At 39.9% G+C, this 22,031-nt stretch overlaps 1 pseudogene; it reads left to right on the forward strand.

Annotated features, from left to right (window-relative positions):
- Window positions 1–18,260: 18,260 nt before the first annotated feature.
- On the forward strand, window positions 18,261–20,390 carry LOC102279441 (glutamine synthetase pseudogene; annotated as a pseudogene).
- Window positions 20,391–22,031: the final 1,641 nt, after the last annotated feature.

Below are 22,031 nucleotides of genomic sequence, written 5' to 3' on the forward strand. Positions count from 1 at the left end.
TGCTTTTCGCTTCTCTTCTTTTCACAGCTATTTGTAAGGCTCCCCAGACAGCCATTTTGCTTTTTTGCATTTCTTTTCCATGGGGATGGTCTTGGTCCCTGTCTTCTGTACAATGTCATGAACCTCATTCCATAGTTCATCAGGCACTCTATCTATCAGATCTAGGCCCTTAAATCTATTTCTCACTTCCACTGTATAATCATAAGGGATTTTATTTAGGTCATACCTGAATGGCCAAGTGGTTTTCCCTACTTTCTTCAATTTAAGTCTGAATTTGGCAATAAGGAGTTCATGGTCTGAGCCACAGTCAGTTCCTGGTCTTGTTTTTGTTGACTGTATAGAGCTTCTCCATCTTTGGCTGCAAAGAATATAATCAATCTGATTTCAGTGTTGACCATCTGGTGATGTCCATGTATAGAGTCTTCTCTTGTGTTGTTGGAAGAGGGTGTTTGCTATGACCAGTGCATATTCTTGGCAAAACTCTTATTAGTCTTTGCCCTGCTTCATTCCGTATTCCAAGGCCAAATTTGCCTGTTACTCCAGGTGTTTCTTGACTTCCTACTTTTGCATTCCAGTCCCCTATAATGAAAAGGACATCTATTTTGGGTGTTAGTTCTAAAAGGTCTTGTAGGTCATCATAAAACCGTTCAACTTCAGCTTGATTACTTCTCCTCTATTTTAAAAAATGTTACTGCATTTTTCAGCTCTGTTTGGTTGTTTATATTTTCTTACACTTTGTTAGAAAATTCTGCCTTCTCACTGTGTTTACCCATTCTTCTCCCAAGTTCTCTGACCATATTTATGATCATTATCTTGAATCCTTTATGGCTAGATTGCCTCTGGGCTTTCCAGGTGGCCCTAGTGATAAAGAACCCACCTGCCTAAGCAAGTAGACATAAAAGACGTGAGTTTGATGCCTTGGATGAGAAGATCCTATGGAGGAAGGCATGGCAACCCACTCCAGTATTCTTGCCTGGAGAATCCCATGGACAGAGGAGCCCAGTAGGCTATAGTCCATAGTGTCTCACAGAGTCAGACACGAATGAAGTGACTTAGCACATGAGATTACTTATCTCCACAGCATTTAGTTCTTCTGCTTATATTTTATCTTCTCCCTTCATTTGGAACGTATTCCTCTCTTCTTTCATGTCACATCTCTGTTTTTATTTCTGTGTATTTGGTAGGTTGATTATGTTTCTTGACCTTGAAGAAGTGACCTTAGGTAGGATACATCATTTGGGGCTCAACAGCACATTCCCCACTGGTCATCAGAGTTATATACTGTAAGCATACCCTTTATATAAGCTGTGTAGGGCCTTCTTTTGTGGTTGGCTGACTAATGTGGATACACTGGTAGGCATGCCTTGTCCCCAGTCTTGGTGTCTGTCTGTCTTTGCATAGTGTGGAGGCTACCAGCCACTGTTGGGCAGGGGAATGTGTTAGCACAGCTGGCTACACAACCTATGGAGTCCTAGTCCTGGCTGGCTGGTGGATGGGTCCAGGCCCCAAGGTGTTTGGTTGTGGGATCAGAAGTCCCAACATTAGAGTTGGCCTGCTGATAGATGTGGCAATGTTCTTGGGATGCTGGTGGCCTGCTGGTGGGTAGAGCTGGTTTATTATATGGCTGGCTGTGAGTTTCAGGGTGTCTCAGGACTGGTGTCACCACACATGTGTGGAGCTAGACCTAAATGTGGCTTGTTGAAGGACTCAAGGTGTCATGGAGTTGATGTTAGCCCATTGGTGAGCTCAAGGGACCCTGGGGTGACGCTAGCTCTCTTATTGGTGGGGTCAAGTTCTGATAGGGCTGAATGCAGGCCTCTGGGTGTTCTGGAGCTAGTTTCTGGATTCTCTGGTAGATGGGGCAAGGTCCCAGGGCAGCTGAGAGCTCAGGGGTCTTATGACAGCTTTATTTGGCATAAAATATGTCAACAAAATATGGATACAAAAACAAGACCCCTACATATGTCAATAAATTTGGAAAACTCAGCAGTGGCCACAGGACTGGAAAAGGTTAGTTTTCATTCCAGTCCCAAGAAGGGCAGTGCCAAAGAATGTTCAAACTACAGCACAATTGCGCTCATTTCATATGTTAGTGAAGTAATGCTCAAAATCCTTGAAGCTAGGCTTCGTTCAACAGTATGTGAACTGAGAACTTCCAGATGTACAAGCTGGATTTAGAAAAGGCAGAGGAACCAAAGATCAAATTGTCAACATTCGTTTGATCTTAGGGAAAGCAAGGGAATTCCAGAAAAGCATCTACTTCTGCTTCATTGACTACAAGAAAGTCTTTGACTGTGTGGATCAGAAAAAACTGTGAAAAATTCTTCAAGAGATGGGAGTACCAGACCACCTTACCTGCCTCCTGAGAAATCTATATGTAGGTCAAGATGCAACAGTTAGAACCAGACATGGAACAATGGACTAGTTCCAGATTATGAAAGGAGTACATCAAGGCTGTATATTGTCACCTTGCTTATGTAACTTATATGCAGAATACATCATGTGAAATGCCAAACTGAATGAAACACAAGCTGGAATCAAGATTGCTGGGATAAATATCAATAACCTCAGATATGCAGATGACAGCACTCTTATGGCAGAAAGCAAAGAGGAACTAGAGAGCCTCTTGATGAAAGTGACAGAAGAGAGTGAAAAAGCTGGCTTAAAACTCAGCATTCAAAAAACTAAGATCATGGCATCCAGTCCCATCACTTCATGGCAAATAGATGGGGAAACAATGGAAACAGTGACAGACTTTATTTCCTTGGGCTCCAAAATCACTGCAGATGATGACTGCAGCCATGAAATTAAAAGATGCTTGCTCATTGGAAGAAAAGCTATGACCAACCTAGACAGCATATTAAAAAGCAGGGACATTACCCACAAAGGTCCATCTAGTCAAATTATGGTTTTTCCAGTAGTCATGTATGGATGTGAGAGTTGGCCACAAAGAAAGCTGAACACTGAAGAACTGATGCTTTTGAACTGTGGTGTTGAAGAAGACTCGAGAGTCCCTTGGCCTACAAGGAGATCAAAACAGTCAATCCTAAAGGAAATCAGTTCTGAATATGCATTGGAAGGACTGATACTGAAGCTGAAGTTACAAAACTTTGGCCACCTGATGCGAAGAATTGACTCACTGGAGAAAACCCTGATGCTGGGAAAGATTGAAGGCAGGAGAAGGGGACAACTGAGGATGAGGTGGTTGGACGGCATCACTGACTCAGTGGACATGAGTTTGAGCAAGCTCTGGGAGTTGGTGATGGACAGGGAAGCTTGGTGTGCTGCAGTCCATGGGGTCTCACAGAGTCAGACCTGACTGAGCAACTGAAGTGAGCAGTATAATACAGCAGAAAACTTACTTGAGTAGAGCATCAGTAGAAAACTTACTTGAGTAGAGCATCAGAAAGTCTGGACTCTAATTCTGATTGGTTTATACTTGATTTTTACATTTATCTCAGAACTTGCTGAGATGCTGTATGCTTTTTATTTTCTTACTTGTTTAGGAAAAAAAAATCCTGCTACATTGTCTTCCCCATTTTTGGATCACAAAAAGATAATGTTGGGTTGGCCAAAAAAAAAAAAAGTTCATTTGCATTTTTTTGTAAGATGTTATGAAAAACCCCAATGAACTTTTTGGCCAACCCAATGGATAGGAAGTAGCAGTTATACCTCTTTCTTGGCTGTTACTCTTGCCAGTCAAAGAGGTCAAGGAGAAGTGTAATGTGGCTTAATATATGGAATAGAACCAGTGCACTTGTCTGACCATTCAGAATATCATTCTAACCTGAGATTGTCATAGAAAACGGAGAAACATTCAATGGAATTGGTATGACTGCTTCTATCTGGCCACTGACAACCATTTGTTGAAACTGAGGACATGGTAATTACCAACAACAGTATTGCCTATTGTTTGTGCCATGATTAAAAGACTACTTCAAAGTACATTTACATATTTATCTCCTTTTAATTCTTATAACGGCTCTGTATGATTAGGGAAGTATTATCTTCATTTTTACAGATGAGAAAAATGAGGCCAGGATGAGTTAAATGATTTGTCCTAGAACATAGAAGTTAGTTGCAAAATTGGAGATGGGAATACCAGACCATTTTACCTGTCTCCTGAGAAACCTGTATGCAGGTCAAGAAGCAATAGTTAGAATCCTGTATGGATCAACTGACTGGTTCAAGATTCAGAAAGGAGTACAACAGGGCTCTCTGCTGTCACCCTGTTTGTTTAATCTATACACTGAGCACATCATGAGAAATGCTGGGATGGATGAGTTACAAGCTGGAATCAAAATAAGCAGGAGAAACATCAACAATCTCAGATATCTGGATGATACCACCCTAATGTCAGAAAGCAAAGAGGAACTAAAGAGCCTCTTTATGAGGGTGAAGGAGGAGAGTGAAAGAGCTAGCTTAAAACTAAATGTTAACAAAACTAAGATCATGGCATCCAGCCCTGTTACTTCATGGCAAATAGAAGGGGAAAAGGTGAAAGTAGTGACAGATTTCTTCTTCTTGGGCTCTAAAATCACTGTGAATGGTGACTGTAGCCATGAAATCAGAAGATGATTGCTTTTTGGCAGGAAAACGATGACAAACCTAGACAGTGTGTTGAAAAGCAGAGACATTACTCTGCCAACAGACCATATAGTCATGACTATGGTCTTCCCAGTGGTCACGTACCGTTGTAAGAGCTGGATGGTAAAGAAGGCAGAAGGCCAAAGAATTCATGCCTTCGAACTGTGGCGCTGGAGAAGACTCCTGAAAGTCCCTTGGACAGCAAGGAGATCAAACTAGTCAATCTTCAGGGAGATTAACCCTGAATATTCACTGGAAGGACTGATGCTGAAGCTGGAGCTCCAGTATTTTGGTCATCTGGTGTGAACAGACAACTCATTGGAAAGTCCCTGATGTTGGAAAGATTGAGGGCAGAAGGAGAAGAGGATGTCAGAGGATGAGATGGCTGGATGGCATCACCAATGCAATGAACATGAACTTGGGCAAACTTCAGGAGATGGTGAGGGACAGGGGAGCCTGACTTGCTACAGTCCCTGGGGTCGCAAAGAGTTAGACATGACTGGGTGACTGAACAACTGCTAACCCCTAGTCTAGCGTTCCTCCCAACAGATAGCCATGCCCTCGTTAATTTTGCCTTGTAATATACTCTCTTCTGTTTCCCTAGATGACCTCTTTTACAAAAGTATGTTTTATAGTTTATGTTTAAAAAATAAAAAAAGTAAATGGAAAGTGGGGTGATTATTCTGTCACATATGCTCAATGAACTTAATTCACTGGTTTCATGAATATGAAATGATCTAGAGGAATATGTATTTATGTTACAATCAAGTATGTTGGGAAAATGTATGTGGTTGATACAGATACATTGATTTTCATTCTAATATTAGTTTAAGTAAATTATATGTTAGGGCCCAGCCAACAAATATATCCATTATAGTTAATTTCTCTAATTTGGTGAAAGGACTCTAGATTTATTCAGCAGTATAAATATATCAGATTATATAAAATTAATAGCTTAAGTCCATTCATATGGCTTTAATTAGGATGCAGGGATTGAGATGAAAAAAAATCAAGTGAGAGCTCTGCCTTTGATTATAATTGTATCTGCTCTAGTATCAATTTCTGCAAAGGCAAGCACGTGTTGGCTTCATTTAATACATGTTTGTTCAAAGAAGCTGAGCAATGGCTTAATTACACTTTGAAGGCTTTCATTAAAATATATTGTTTGTCTAAATACCAGTTTAGTTCACTTTATTTAATTATCCAACAGTATTTACCAGGCCAGGAATATAATTGTATACATTGAAAAAAAATAGTTGATTGTGTTATGTTTCAAGGAAAATAAATTCACTTTTGTGTAGCCTTGCTGGAATTTTGAAAACTGTCCTATTTCCAATATATGTACTTGTCTCCAAATTTGGCTTTGGGAATCTGACCATCTCATTTTCTCCCAAGGAAAGAACTTTTTAGGAGAAAACAATTCCTTGATGGACAATAATATTCTTCTCATGTGGTTTCTGGACCTTCCTACAAAAATCAGGGAGCTAAATGAGTTTTATAGTCAATGGTTTCTTCTACACTTGCCAGCTTGCTTAGCTGTGGGTATTTAGAGTTCCAAGAAAGAAAGTCAGACCATTCAATCTAAATTTCTTCAGACCTCAGTTTTCCTTTCCATTCATTCATTCTTCTTCTTCTTCCTCTGTCTTCAAATCTCTTCCTTTGCTTATGGTCTTGGCTCCAAATCTTATGGCCAAGAGCATAATAAGAAAGAGAGTTGTGTTTCCTGGCCATTAGTTCAGAAATATGCTCCTCACAAATTATCTTGGTGCCAGAAACTTACCATAAAATATTTATTGGTTTTGATCCTGATGTATTTTTAGTCTGCAAAATGTCTTCTACTTAAATGAAAATGTCTCCTGGGGGACAGAGAAACTTTTAAACTCACAGCTCATAGTGGGTAGTTGGTTTATGAAAACTGAGGTTAAATATCTTCAAGAACTTAAGGACACAGAATATGTTTCAGGCAAAAAGGAGAGAGTGGTATAGAAAAGATAATTGGAGGATATCTTATCCTTCAGTCTCTTTTTTCCCTGAAGTTTTGTTCTGTGCTTGAGTCACACGTCCTGTTTCTCTTCCTCTCTCTTCTACTTCCACTACTCTCCTTCATGCGACTCATCCTCTCTCTAGAACTCAAACAGAACATGTAATTATTGGACAAGATTGAATGTACAATGCAGGAGAAGTTAAGAATTGGAGATGTGAAAAACAGTACTCTTTTTGGGTTTAAAAATTCTCAATTTCTGATCTTATAGTTATGTTGGTTAAGAGCATGGTTATTGAGGCCATGGTTCAAATCCAAGAGTTGTCACTTATTATCTGTGTGACCTTGGGCGTATTTCCCTCATATCTTCTCTGAACTTCCAATTTCTTTTTTTTTCTTCCCACTTCTTGCCACTTTATTTTTTAATTGAAGAATAATTGCTTTACAGAATTTTATTATTTTCTGTCAAAGAGCAACAAGAATCAGCCATGGGTACACCCATGGCCCCTCCCTCCTGAACCTCTCTCCCATCTCCCTACCCATCCCAACCTTCCAGATTGTCACAAAGCCCCTGTTTGTGTTCCCTGAGTCATACTGCAGATTCCCATTGGCTATCTATTTTACATATGGTATTGTAAAAGTTTCCATGTTACTCTCTCTTACATCTCACCCTCTCCCTTCTCCCCTCACCCAGGCCCATAGGTCTGTTCTCTATGTCTGTTTCTCCATTGCTGCCCTGCAAATAAATTCATCAGTACCATCTTTCTAGATTCAATATATATGCATCAGTATATGATATTTATATTTCTCTTTCTGACTTCACTCTGTATAATAGGCTCTAGGTTCATCCACCTGATTAGAACTGACTAAAATGTGTTCCTTTTTATGGCTGAGTAATATTCCATTGTATATATGTACCACAACTTCTTTATCCATTCATCTGTCGATGGATATCTAGGTTGCTCACACGTTCTAGCTATTGTAAATAGTGCTGCAATGAACACTGGGGGTACTTGTGTCTTTTTCAATTTTGATTTCCTCAGGGTATGTGCCTAGGAGTGGAATTGCTGGGTCATATGGTGGTTTTATTCCTAGTTTTTAAAGAAATCTCCATACTGTCTTCCAAAGTGGCTGGATCAATTTGCTTTCCCACCAGTAATGCAAGAGGGTTCCCTTTTCTCCACACCCTCTCCAGCATTTATTTTTTTTGTTTGTAGACTTTTTGATGATGGCCATTCTGATTGGTGTCAGACGGTATTTCATTGTAGTTTTGATTTGCTTTTCTCTAATAGTGAGTGATGTTGAGCATCTTTTCATGTGTTTGTTAGCCATCTGTATGTCTTGTTCGGAGAAATGTCTGTTTAGGTCTTACTCCCAGTTTTTGACTGGATTGTTTGTTTTTCTGATATTAAGTTGTGTGAGCTGCTTGTATCTTTTGGAAATTAATCCTTTGTCAGTTGTTTCCTTTGGTATTATTTTCTTCCATTCTGAGGGTTGTCTCTTCACCTTGCTTATAGTTTCCTTTGCTGTGCAAAGCTTTTAAGTTTAATTAGGTCTTGCTTGTTTATTTTTGTTTTTATTTCCATTAATCTAAGAGGTGGGTCATAGAAGATCTTGCTTTGGTTTATGTCATTGTGTGTTCTGCCTATGTTTTCCTGTAAGAGTTTTATAACTCTGGTCATACATTTAGGTCTTTAGTCCATTTTGAATTTATCTTTGTGTATGTTATTAGGAAATATTCTAATTTCATTGTTTTGCATGTAACTGTCCAATTATCCCAGCACCACTTATCAAAGAGGCTATCTTTGCCCCATTGTATATTCTTGCCTCCTTTGTCAAAAATAAGTTACCCATAGGTGCATGAGTTTATCTCCAGGCTCTCTATTTTGTTCCATTGGTCTATGGTTCTGTTTTTGTGCCAGTACCATACTGTCTTGATGATTATAGCTCTATAGTATATTTTGAAGTCAGGAAGATTGCTTCCTCCAGCTCCATTCTTCTTTCTCAAGCCTGCATTGGCTACTTGGGGTCTTTTGTGTTTCCGTATGAATTGTGAAACTTCTGTTCTAGTTCTGTGAAAAATACCATTGATAATTTGACAGGGATCACGTTGAATTTGTGGATTGCATTTGGTAGTATAGTCATTTTCAAATATTGATTCTGCTTACCCAGGAACGGGGAATATCTCTCCATCTGTTATGTCATCTTTGATTTCTTTCATCAGTGTCTTATAATTTTCTATATACAGTTTTTTTGTCTCCTTAGGTAAGTTTATTCCTAGATGTTTAATTCTTTTTGTTGCAATGGTGAATGGGATTGATTCCTTAATTTCTCTGTCTGATTTTTTATTGTTAGTATATGGGAATGGAGGTGATTTCTGTGTATTGACCTTGACTCTCACGACTTTGCTGAACTCACTGATTAGCTCTAGTAATGTTCTGATAGTTTCTTTTGGGTTTTCTATGTATAGTATCATGTTGTCTGCAAACAGTGAGAGTTTTACTTCTTCTTTTCTGATCTAGATTCATTTTGTTTCTTTTTGTTCTCTAATAGCCATAGCTAGGACTTCCAAAACTATGTTGAATAATAGTGGTGAGAGTGGCCACCCTTTTCTTCTTCCTGATCTTAGAGGGAATGTTTTTAGTTTGTCACCATTGAGAATAATGTTTGTTGTAGGCTAATCATATACGGCCTTTACTATGTTGAGGTAGGTTCCTTCTATGCTCATTTTTTTAAGCGTTTTTATCATAAATGGTGCTGAATTTTGTTAAAGGCTTTTTCTGCATCTATTGAGATGATTGTATGGTTTTTAATATTTAAATTTGTTAATATGGCATATCACATTGATTGATTTATGTATATTAACGGATCCTTGCATCCTTGGTATAAACCTGACTTGATCATGGTGTATGAACTTTTTAAGGTGTTGTTGAATACTGTTTGTTAGAATTTGGTTGAGGATTTTTGCATCTATTTTCATCAATGATATTGGCCTGTAAGTTTCTTTTTTGAGTGTGTTGTCTTTGCCTGATTTTGGTATCAGGGTGATTTGGCTTTGTAGGATGACTTTGGGAGTGTTCCTTCCTCTGCAATGTTTTGGAAGAATTTCAGAAAAATAGTCATTAGCTCTTCTCTAAATGGACTGAGTGACTGAACTGAACTGAAATGTATGATAGTATTCCCCTGTGAAGCCTTCTGGCCCTGGGTTTTTGTTTTTGGGGAGATTTTTGATCACAGTTTAGATTTCAGTGTTTGTAATTAGCTTGTTCATAATTTCTATTGCTTCTTGGTTCAGCCTTGGGAGGTTGAACTTTTCTAAGAATCTGCCCATCTCCTCTAGCTTTTCCATTTTATTGGCATGTAGTTTCTCATAATATTCTCTTATGATCCTTTGTGTTTCTGTGTTATCTGTTGTAACCTTTCCTTTTTCATCTCTAATTTTGTTGACTTGATTTTTCTCCCTTTTTTTCTTGATGAGTTTGGCTGCTGCTAAGTCGCTTCAGTTGTGTCCGACTCTGTGCGACCCCATAGATGGCAGCCCACCAGGCTCCCCTGTCCCTGGGATTCTCCAGGCAAGAACACTGGAGTGGGTTTCCATTTCCTTCTCCAGTGCATGAAAGTGAAAAGTGAAAATGAAGTCGCTCAGTCATGTCTGACCCTTAGCTACCCTATGGACTGCAGCCTACCAGGCTCCTCTGTCCATGGGAGTTTCCAGGCAAGAGTACTGGAGTGGGTTGCCATTTCCTTCTCTGGATGAGTTTGGCTAGTGGTTTGCAAATTTTGTTTGTCTTCTCAAAGAATCAGCTTTTAGTTTTATTAATCTTTGGTATTGTTTCCTTCATTTCTTTTTCATTTATTTCTGCTATGATCTTTATAATTTCTTTCCTTCTGCTAACTTTGGGTTTTTTTTTTGTTGTTGTTCTTCTTCTTCTTTTTGCAGCTGCTTTAGATGTAGAGTTAGGTTGTCTATTTGATGCTTTTCTTGTTCCTTGAGGTAGGATTGTATTGCTATAAACTTCCCTCTTAGAACTGCTTTTGCTGAATCCTATAGGTTTTGAGTTGTCATGTTTTCATTGTCATTTGTTTCTAGGAATCTTTTGATTTCCTTTCTTATTTCTCTAGTAACCTCTTCATTATTTAGTAATGTATTATTTAATCTCAATGAGTTTGTGTTTATTGAAGTTTTTATTTTCCAGTAGTTGATATCGAGTCTCATAGTCTTATGGTCAGAGAAGATACTTGATATGATTTCAGTTTTCTTAATTTACTGAGGCATGATTTGTGGCTCAAGATGTGGCCTATCCTGGAGAATGTTCCATGTGCATTTGAGAAGAAACTGTATTCTTCTGCTGGAAAGTCCTGAAGATGTCAAGTCGGTCCATTTGGTCTCATGTTTCATTTAAGGTTTGTGTTTCCTTATTGATTCTCTGTTTTGATGACCTGTCCATTGGCATAGTAAGTGGGGGTGTTAAAGTTCCCTACTATTATTGTGTTACTGTCGATTTCCCCTCTTATGCCTGTTAGTGATTGCCTCATGTATTGAGTTGCTTTTAATGTTGGGTGCATACATATTTACAATTGTTATGTCTTCTTGCATTGATCCCTTGATCATTTTGTAGTGTCCTTCTTTGTCTCTTATAATATTCTTTATTTTAAAGTCTATTTTGTCTGAATATAAGAATTGCAATTCTGCTTTCTTTTGTTTTCCGTTCACGTGGAATATGTTTTTCCCTCCTTTTACTTTCTGTATGTGTCTCTAGATGTGAAATGGGTCTCTTGTGGGCAGGATATATATATGTCTTGCTTTTGTATCCATTTAGTTAGTCTGTATCTTTTCGTTGGTGCATTTAATGTTTACATTTAAGGTAATTATTGATATATATGTTACTTTTGGCATTTTCTTAATTCTTTTGGGTTTGTTTTTGTAGGTCTTTCCTTTCTCTCGTGTTCACTGGCTATGTAAATCCCTTTAGCATTTGGTGTAAGGCTGGTCTGGTGGTGCTAAATTCTGTTAAGTTTTGCTTGTCTATAAAGCTTTTGATTACTCCATTAATTTTGAAGGAAATCTTTGCCAGGTATAGTAATCTTGGTTGTAGATTTTTTTATTTCAGTACTTTAAATATATCTTGCCATTCCCTTCTGGCCTGCAGACTTTCTGCTGAAAGACCCACTGTTAATTGTATGGGTTTCCCCTTGTATGTTACTTATTGTTTTGCCTCGCTGCTTTTAATATTTCTTTGTGGTTAATCTCTGTTGGCTTGATTAATATGTGTTGATGTGTTTCTCCTTGGGTTTATCCTTCTTAGACTTGATTGACTATTTTCTTTCCCATGTTGGGGAAGTTTTCAACTATAATTTATTCAAAAATTTTCTCAGTGCCTTCTTTTTTTCTTCTTCCTCTGGGATTCCTATAACTTGAAAGTTGGTGCTTTTAGTATTGTCTCAAAGGTATCTGATGCTATCCTCATTCTTTTCATTCTTTTTCCTTTATTTGGCTCTTCAGCAGTTATTTGCACCATTCTATCTTACAGCTCACTTCTCTGTTCTTCTGCCTCAGTTATTCTGCTTTTGGTTCCTTCTAGAGTATTTTTAATTTCAGTACTTGTGTTATTCATCTCTGTTTGCGTATTCTTTATTTCTTCTATGTCCTTGGTGATTGTATTAACTGTCTTAATTGTTTCTTGCATTTTCTCCATTCTATTTTCAAGTCTTCAGAGTATCTTTACTGTCATTATTCTGAATTCTCTTTCAGGTAGATTGCTTATTTCCTCTTTGTTTGTTTGGTCTGAGTTTCTACCTTTTTCTTTAATTTGTGCTGTATTTCTCTGCTTTCTCATTTTTCTCCCCCTAACTTGCTCCACTTGAGGTCTCCTTTTCTCATGATTTAGGGTTGTATTCCTTCTTCCTTTTAGTTTTTACCCTTGGGGTAAAGGTTGGTTGATGGGTTTGTGTTGACTTCTTGTTAGGGATGACTTGTGCTAGTGTTCTAGTGAGAGGAGATCACACAGGTAATTACAGAAATAATGGTACATATACACACACTTCCACACACACAGTTATAACCAAAGTATTCTAAAGACTCCAGGAGATTGACTTGGTGAACAAGGGAAACCAAGATTGATATCAACCACTTAAAAGCAGAGCTAGGTAATGCTCAGTGCAGAAAACTGAGCCTAAGCAGAGTGCTAACTGGGGAATATAGCAAATAAGTTGGTGAAAAAAAGAGTGAAGGAAAAAAGGTAGAAGAAAACACAGAAAAAAAAGAGGAGAGGGGAGAGAAAAGGAAGGGGTGGAAAAAAGGGTAAAAATGAGAGAGAAAATAAAAAATAGAAAAGCAAAGATAAATAGAAATATGTGAAAACAATTTATATATACTCAGGAATAGCTACTCTAAGAAAAGCAGTCAAATATACAAAAACAAAATCAGAAAAATCACCAAAAAAAGGGGGTGAAAAAGAAAATGAAAATCTTAAAATGAATTTTTTTTTTTTAAACTAAAGAAGCAAAGAAGAGGGTTCGGGATGGGGAACACATGTATACCTGTGGCGGATTCATTTTGATATTTGGCAAAACTAATACAATTATGTAAAGTTTAAAAATAAAATAAAATTGGAAGAATTAAAAAAAAAAAAAAGAAGCAAAGAAGAAAACTCCACAGCACTGCAAATGTTAATGTGAAGGTAGAAATATGTAGGGGGAATAAACAGATTTATAAGAAAGAAAAAAGGTCTCAAGGTCATACTTATTCTTGGTTGTGGAGTCTGTCCCCATGCATGGGGTTGGGTTAGTGTCTTGTGATGTTTTTCTGGTTGGAGGGTATGTGCCTGTGTTCTGATTGTTGGAGCTGGATCTCTTCTCTCTGAAGGGTAGTGCAGTGTCCAATAGTATGTTTTGGGGTGTCTATGGTTCAGTATGTCTTTGGGCAGTCCTTCTGACTTTGGCAGTGTTAGACACATCTACTTCCACAGCTGCGTCGAAGTGGCTGTCTCAGCATATCTTCACTGGCACCAGCCCCCTCCCTACTTGTCCCTGGTATCTTTGCTAGTGTTTTTGTTCCCCAGCCTCGCCCTGCACTGCAGGCTGAAGCTTTCCAGGTAGGGGTTTTATGGGTCTTTTCTCAGCTCCCTGATCGAGAAAAGTGTCACAAAGACTTGTGTGGGCTTTCCTCAGCCCCCCTGAGCTCACCCTCTGCTTCTCAGGGCTTATGTTCACTTGCCTTGGCTCCCTGGACCTGTCCTCTGAATCATGGGGCTTGTGTGCACTTGTTTCAGCTCACCAGCCCACCCTCTATATTGTGGGGCTTGTGTGTTCTTCTTTCTGCTCCCTTGGCCTGCCCACTATTCCTCTGAGGGTTGTGTGTGCTGGAGAGGTCTCTATGCTGCCCCTCTCTCTGTCTATCACAGCACCCCTGGCCTGCCCTTTGCACTGCAAGGCTTCTGTGGGCTTCTCTCAGTTCCCCGAGCCTGCCCTCTGGTTGGGGCCACAGTTATGAGCTGCTTATGGGCTGAGAAGTGCAGATTTCTCTGTTTTCTGTCCTCTAAGTCCTGGCTTTGCCCAGTTTTCCAGGATTCCTCAGCTCTCCCTTGGGTCTGCCTGTGAGGGAGCTTCCCCGTGCATGGAACTCTTCCTGCTTCAGGACTCCCTACCTCCCTTGGGGCACAAGCTCCCATCCAGAAATTCCCTATCTTTTCCCTTTTTCTGTCTTCATCCTCTCTCTTACCTCATTCCAGGGAGCTTAGCCTGCCTTCTGGAGGCCTGGGGTATTCTGCTGTGATCTGGAGGTTGCTTTGTAAGAGTTGTTCCATATCTTGATGAGTTTTTTTATGTATTTGTGGAGAGGCTGGTGATCCCCCCATCTTAATTCTCTGCCATCTTCTTCCACTCCCAAATTTCTTAGAACAAAATCTAACTTAAGGTAGTTGTGAGGATTATTGAATTAAGTAGCACAGTGACTAGTGCATAGTAAGTGTTCAATATATGGAAGCTGATAGTAATAAAAAGTGTTAGTATAACAACAAAAACTAAGGTACATATAACCAGATTTCATTTATAGTTTATAAATAACATATTTATAAACTAATAAATAATATTAGTTTATTAATAATAAATTAATATATTAGTGGTGTTATAACCTTTGTTAATTGGAAAGCTCATTTTAAACTATTGTGATCATGCCTAAACACTAAGAAGTAATTTTAAAAATAAAATTTAAAAGCAGATATAAGCAGGTCAATAAATGTTTGGATCCCATGCAGTGAAACCCATGTCCTCAACTCACAAGGCTATTAAATAACTTAAATTATCTTGCTATAATAAATTAAAAAGAATTGGTCTATGTTCTGTGTCTGCTAAAGGCAAATAATTTTTAGCAGTAAAGACTGGACTCTAAGCATCCAACTAGGGGAAGGAGAAAGGAGAACTTAAAAACTGCAAAACATGCTATGGGAATCAGAGACTAGTTCTTTAGGAAGAGATATCCAAGAGTTATCTGTCTATTCTGTCTAGTAAAAGCTATGGCTTTTCTAGTAGTCATGTATGGATGTGAGAGTTGGACTATAAAGAAAGCTGAGCACCAAAGAATTGATGCTTTTGAACTGTGGTGTTGGAGAAGACTCTGGAGAGCCCCTTGGACTGCAAGGAGATCCAACCAGTCCATCCTAAAGGAAATCAGTCCTGAGTGTTAATTGGAAGGACTGATGTTGAAGCTGAAACTCCAATACTTTGGCCACCTGATGTGAAGAGCTGACTCATTTGAAAAGACTCTGATGCTGGGAAAGATTGAAGGCAGGAGGAGAAGGGTATGACAGAGGATGAGATGGTTGGATGGCATCACCAACTCGATGGACATGAGTTTGAGTGAGCTCCGAGAGTTGGTTGATGGACAGGGAGGCCTGGCATGGTGCAGTCCATGGGGTCGCAAAGAGTTGTACATGACTGAGCAACTGAACTGAATAGATATGCAGATAACACCATACTTATGGCAGAAAGTGAAGAGGAACTAAAGAACGTCTTGATGAAGGTCAAAGAGGAGAGTGAAAAATCTGGGTTAAAACAACATTCAAAAAACCAAGATAATGACATTTGGTCCCATCACTTCATGGCAAATAGATGGGGAAACAATGACAGACTTTATTTTCTTGGGCTCTAAAATCACTGCAGATGGTGACTGCAGCCATGAAATTAAAAGATGCTTGCTTCTTGAAAGAAAAGCTATGACCAAACTAGACAGCATATTAAAAAGCAGAGACATTACTTTGCCAAGAAAAGTCCATCTAGTCAAAGCTATGGTTTTCCAGTAATCATGTATGGATGTGAGAGTTGGACCATAAAGAAGGCTGAGTCAAAGAATTGATGCTTTTCAACTGTGCCCCTTGGACTGCAAGGAGATCAAACCAGTCAATCCTAAAGGAAATCAACCCTGAATATCCATTGAAAGGACTGATGCTTAAATTGAAACTTCACTATTTTGGCTACCTGATGCAAAGAGGCAACTTATTAGAAAAGATCCTGATCTGGGAAAGACTGAAGGCAGGAGGAGAAAGGGACAACAGAGGACGAGATGGTTGGATGGCATCAGTGACTCAATGGACATGAGTTTGAGCAGGTTCCAGGAGATTGTGAAGGACAGGGAAGCCTGGTGTGCTGCAGTCCATAGGGTCAAAAAGAGTTGGACATGACTGAGCGGCTGAACAACAACAACTACTATCCTTTAAAATTTTGATGTATTGTTAACATGCACTACCATCTATCACGGAAACTATTATTGTCCTCAGGTTAAAAAATGAGACTTGAAGTGAAGCATTTTTCCCAATGTGACACAGGTAGAATGTGTCAAAACCGAATTCAAATCTGGGAGATCAAACTTTAAGGGAACACCTCTTGAAATTGTATCATGCTTGTGAAAACCACATGACAGAAATCTGCAAAAAGTTGTTCAGAAAATATTAAGCTGGCCTTCCTAGAACACCAGCAGCAGAGAAAAGCAAGTTATCATCCACAGACCAAGTTAGCCACAATACCATTAAAATTTGACTCCAACATTACTCTTCAGTCAACTCTTCTACAAGTGGACATTCTTCTTACCTTAGAGACCTGGGTCTGCCTTCCCAGTCATGTTTGACTATGTTCTGCTGAGATGATAAAAATCTGCCTGCAGTGCAGGAGACTGGGTTCAGTCCCTGGGTTGAGAAGATCCCCTGGAGGAGGGCATGGCAGCCCACTCCAATATTTTTGCTTGGAGAATTCCCATGGACAGAGGAGCCTGGTGGGCTACAGTCCACGGGCTCCCAAAGAGTCGGGTACAACTGATCAACTAGGCACAGCACAACAGCAACCAGTATTTGGCACAGCCTCTGAAATTAGCAGTCTATGATATGAACGTAAAGGCAAATGCCCTTTCCCACTTTGCTAGATTAAGTTGGAAGGACCAAATTTTATCTACTTTAAAATTATGCTCGGAACTTGACCTTATGCATTAATTCTACTTATGGATAAAGCTCAGTCATTGGCAGACAGGATTTTATTTTGTTTTGTTTTAGAATCTTGCTCTATGAACTTGGAAATAGAACCTGCATTCTATTTCCAGGTAATACTTTGGACACTTGACACTGTGTTTTCAAATTGTCAGTCTTAGTTATATAAGGGATTTTGAAGATACTTTTTTATTCCAGTATGACCATAACCACAAAACACACTAAGAGAGAGATGTCCCAGGAAATAGTAGAAGGATTTACATATCTCTAACATGGATGTCATGGAAATGGGGACTGAGATTATGATACAAGGAGGCTGATGATCAGAAACTATGTTTCATAAATCTATTCCTGTTATAGACCAGATACATGAGCTCTCATGTGGGTATATTTAGTTGCAGGCAGGAAGGCAGAAAGAATTTAAAAGTGTGTATATATTGGTGGTTTAGATTTGAAGGTACAGAGTAGAGATGGTGGGTGTCTTGGAAAATAAGTAGTCCTATTCTCAAAATCTTTGTTTATCTGGAAAATAACAGTAATCTGAAAGGAATGAAAATGATACCAGGTAGTCATGAGATAAGTAGAAAGATTCAGTCAATTGTCTATAGTACAGAATAAATCTACCCAAATTCCAAGCTAAAATAATTTTTTAGTTACCCAAGGGGAAAAAAATTAAAGTACAAATAGTGGCATTTTCACTTTTTGCTTTACAGAGCATACTGGAATCTCTATCCTTTGGCATAATGAAGAAAAGAAACCAGAGGTGGCTCTATCTAAAGACCAGTGATCAATGGAATAGAGGCTGTTGGTAGAGCTTCTCCAGAGGAACTCGAGAGTTTGGGAACTAGAGAGGAACTCTAGGAGAGAATTCCCAACTGCTGGGTTGGGATGGGAGCAGATCAAGAGCTCTTCCTTTTCCAGTCCTATGTGGTCACTATCTACCTTTTGGCCACTCTCCAGTCTCATACTAACTTTCTTCTCTGGGACCTGTTCTTCCACTTGTTCTTGTACCTTACTCTTCCTGCTCATCTGGGGTTTATCTCCCTCCTGCCGGCTTTCTGTCCTTTTCAATACTGTTTTTAGTGGCAGAGCCGAGAATGGGAGAAGAGCAGGCTGTCTAAGCAGCACCTCTCCATCCTCCTCGCCTCTCTTCTCCTCACCTCGCTCTCGCTGCCTGCTCGCCCCTGCCGCTTTGCTCGGTGCCCAGAACACCTTCCACCATGGCCACCTCGGTGAGCTCCCACTTGAACAAAGGCATCAAGCAGGTGTACATGGCCCTACCTTAGGGCGATAAAGTCCAAGCTATGTACATCTGGATCGACAGTACTGGAGAAGGACTGCGCTGCAAGACCCGAACCTTGGTTCTGAACCCAAGTGTATAGAAGAGTTGCCCGAGTGGAATTTTGATGGCTCTAGTACTTTTCAGTCTGAAGGCTCCAACAGTGACATGTATCTTGTCCCCACTGCCATGTTTCGGGACCCTTTCCACAAGGACCCCAACAAGCTGGTGTTCTGTGAAGTCTTCAAGTACAACCGAAAGCCTGCAGAGACCAATTTAAGGCACACCTGTAAACGGATAATGGACATGATGAGCAACCAGCGCCCCTGGTTTGGAATGGAGCAGGAATATACCTTCATGGGCACTGATGGGCACCCCTTTGGTTGGCCTTCCAATGGCTTTCCTGGGCCCCAGGGTCCCTACTACTGTGGTGTGGGAGTGGACAAGGTCTATGGCAGGGATATTGTGGAGGCTCACTACCGGGCCTGCTTGTACGCCGGCATCAAGATTGGGGGCACGAACGCCGAGGTCATGCCTGCACAGTGGGAATTCCAGATAGGACCCTGTGAAGGAATCGACATGGGCAATCATCTCTGGGTGGCCCGTTTCATCTTGCATCGTGTGTGTGAAGACTTCGGAGTGATCGCCACCTTTGATCCTAAGCCCAATCCTGGAAACTGGAATGGTGCTGGCTGCCACACCAACTTTAGCACCAAGGCCATGTGAGAGAATGGTCTGAAGTACATTGAGGAGGCCATTGAGAAGCTAAACAAGCGGCACCAGTACCACATCCGAGCCTACAATCCCAAGGGGGGCCTGGACAACGCCCGGTGCCTAACTGGATTCCACGAAACCTCCAACATCAACGACTTCTCTGCCGGTGTGGCCAACCGTGGTGCTAGCATCCGCATCCCCCGGACTGTTGGCCAGGAGAAGAAGGGCTACTTCGAAGACCTTCGCCCATCTGCCAACTGTGACCCCTTCGCCGTGACCGAAGCCCTCATCCACACGTGTCTTCTGAACGAAATGGGCGACGAGCCCTTCCAGTACAAGAACTAAGTGGACTAGCCTTGCAGCCCTCGAAGCCCCTCTTAATTCTACATCTTACTCCCACTCTCACCCCTCTCAATGTTATAATAGCTATAACTCAAAGGGTGGAATATCAAGGTCTTTTTTTTTTTTTTTTTTAATTCCTCACACCCAGTTAATATCTCTTGCTTTCTTTGGTCAGGACTAAAGGGGTCAAGTTCTTAATCACTTCACAACCACCTACCTACTCCTGTCCTTTTCTTTTTCCTATCACTGAAGCTTTCTAGTGCATTAGTTGGGAGGGGGGCGGGGGAACATAACCACTGCTCCCATTTAATCAGGTGTGTTTGTCCAATAGGCATAGCTCTCCGGACAGAGAGCCCAGTCATTGTGAAGGGATGGGGAGGACTCTGAGTGGTTACTGAGTCGGGGACAGGGGTGCTGGATTCTATGGTTAGGTTAGGATTTCCCTTCTTGGTGGGAAGTTCCATTACTTACAAGGTTGTAACCAACTTTCTATCAAAAGTGAAAATTAAGGGGGAAGGAAGGGTGGGAAGTCAGGTAGGAAAACGCCCTAGATCTCCTGGTGTGGTGCTTCCCTTGCCTGGGGCTCAATGCCCTAACAGGCTCCGCATAAATGGATGGATGGCCCTACCTTAAAAGAAAAAGTTCTCATTGTGTGGTCCTCCATTATAACACAAAGCAGAGTAGTATTTTTATATTTAAATGTAAAAACAAAAAAATTATATATATGAGTGTGCAGATAAATGTGTGTTTTCTCTTTAGGGAGAAAAAGCCATTCTGGTTACGGGGAACCCAAATTTGAGACTAAGTCTGGTTAGAAATAAGGATCTCCTTTTGAGTGGGCGTGGGAATGGGAGAGGCTGTGCTGGAAGAGTTGGTTGTTTCGGGCTGATATTCCCTCACAACCATTTCAGGGCTTCTCTCCGCCCTGCTTGCCCTTCTGGGAGGCTGACGTTGGTTGGTTAACAGGTGGAAGCCCATGATAGCAATAGCCATCACCTGAGCCCCAGGTTTAAAAGACACACGTGAAAAAAAAAAAAAATAAAAGACACACATGTACTTGTACACGTGTGTGTACAAGTGTGTGTACTTGTACACAGGGGTTTGGAAATATGAGCTGGCTGGTCAACTTGAGCATGTTACTGACAAGGGGGTATTGGGGTTATTTTCCGGTGGGACTAGCATGTCACTAAAGCAGGCCTTTTGATAATATTAAAAAAAAAAGATTTTTTTTAAAGCAAAACAGAATTTTAGATTTTAATCATATTTGTTAGGGTTTCTATGTCTTTGTTTTACAGAATTGCTTGTTTGCTTCAGCTGTCTCCTCCCCATCTCTGCTCTGGAGGAAATGGGACAAGTCTGGAGTCCAAACAGTTGTAATTTTTGTATCTTGGTGTCTGTTCTCTGAGTGTGAAATATTCCCTTCCTTTGTTAAGATTCCTGAGGAGTTACTATTTTTTTTTCTTTTATAATAAAAACAAACCCTACCTTTGTCCTTACCAAAAAAAATAAAAATAAAAAAATAAAGGTAGAAAGTTTCCCTAAGAACACATAGGCTGTACCCCTATGCTTACTGAAAAATGGCTTTTCAACTGAACAGATTAGTCACTTCCATGCTCACAATGTGCTATTGTGCTATTATGGAGCTGACACCAGCTCTGTTATCATCGTCCTCTGTGGCCTCATGTGAACATTCTCACCTGTGCTTTTTACTTCACCCATATGTAAAGAAAGCAACACTTACTTTGCCTACATAAATTTATCTCCTAGTTATCTTAGAGAATTCAAATTTATATATAAATTTATGTGTTCTTTAATTCACCTATTCAACAAATATTTGTGAAGTGCTTACCACATGAATGTGATTGAAAGGTAGAAAAAATACTCTATGAATATTGATTCTTCAATTTAGTGTAGGGCCGTGGTGTCTCACATCAGTTTTTTAAAAGTTGTTCTTGTCCCAATATGAAATGAACTCTTGAAATGAAAATAGAAAATTTTACTTTTCACATATTACAGATACCACATTCATATGTGAATGAGCAAGAATAATTGTTCTTTATATTTCCCAAACCTATGGAAAAGGATAGGAAATGAATGGGAAATAGGTGCAAAGCAATTTGGTTTTCAATGGAGGAAATGATCACTTGGCTCCACATGGAAAATAAAGCCCTGTAATCAAGAATTCCATACTACTACCAGCCAAAGTCTATCAACCCAGACTGTTAACAATTCCAGTGCTGGACATGACTCCAATAAATTAATGCTTCTGTGAGTTCCATACAGATATCCTATCTTGAAATTAACGGTTTGTTATAGTATGTTCAACTGAATACTAAGAATGATGAATATCCTCAAGTCCTTGTGGTGAAGAAGATACTTCTCCCTGCCTCTTACATCAATACTGCATAAGGTTGCATGCAAAAAGGGAATCCCAGCGCTCTCCTACTCTATATGCATTAGTCACACTAGTACAGTTCTGTCATTAGTAAGTATCGTAGAGAGGCCAAATTCTCCCATAAGCTATGTGCTGGTGCTGTCAATCAATTGCCATAACCCTCTTTCAAAATCAATGGGTAAGAGGAACACAAATATTTAAGCAGAGGAAATGAGTAAGCAAAGCAGTAATTAAGGATGCCAGTGGTTCCAAGATAGCAAC

The sequence above is a fragment of the Bos mutus genome, chromosome 24 (assembly GCF_027580195.1).
Source record: "Bos mutus isolate GX-2022 chromosome 24, NWIPB_WYAK_1.1, whole genome shotgun sequence".
NCBI classification, from domain to species: Eukaryota; Metazoa; Chordata; class Mammalia; order Artiodactyla; family Bovidae; genus Bos; species Bos mutus.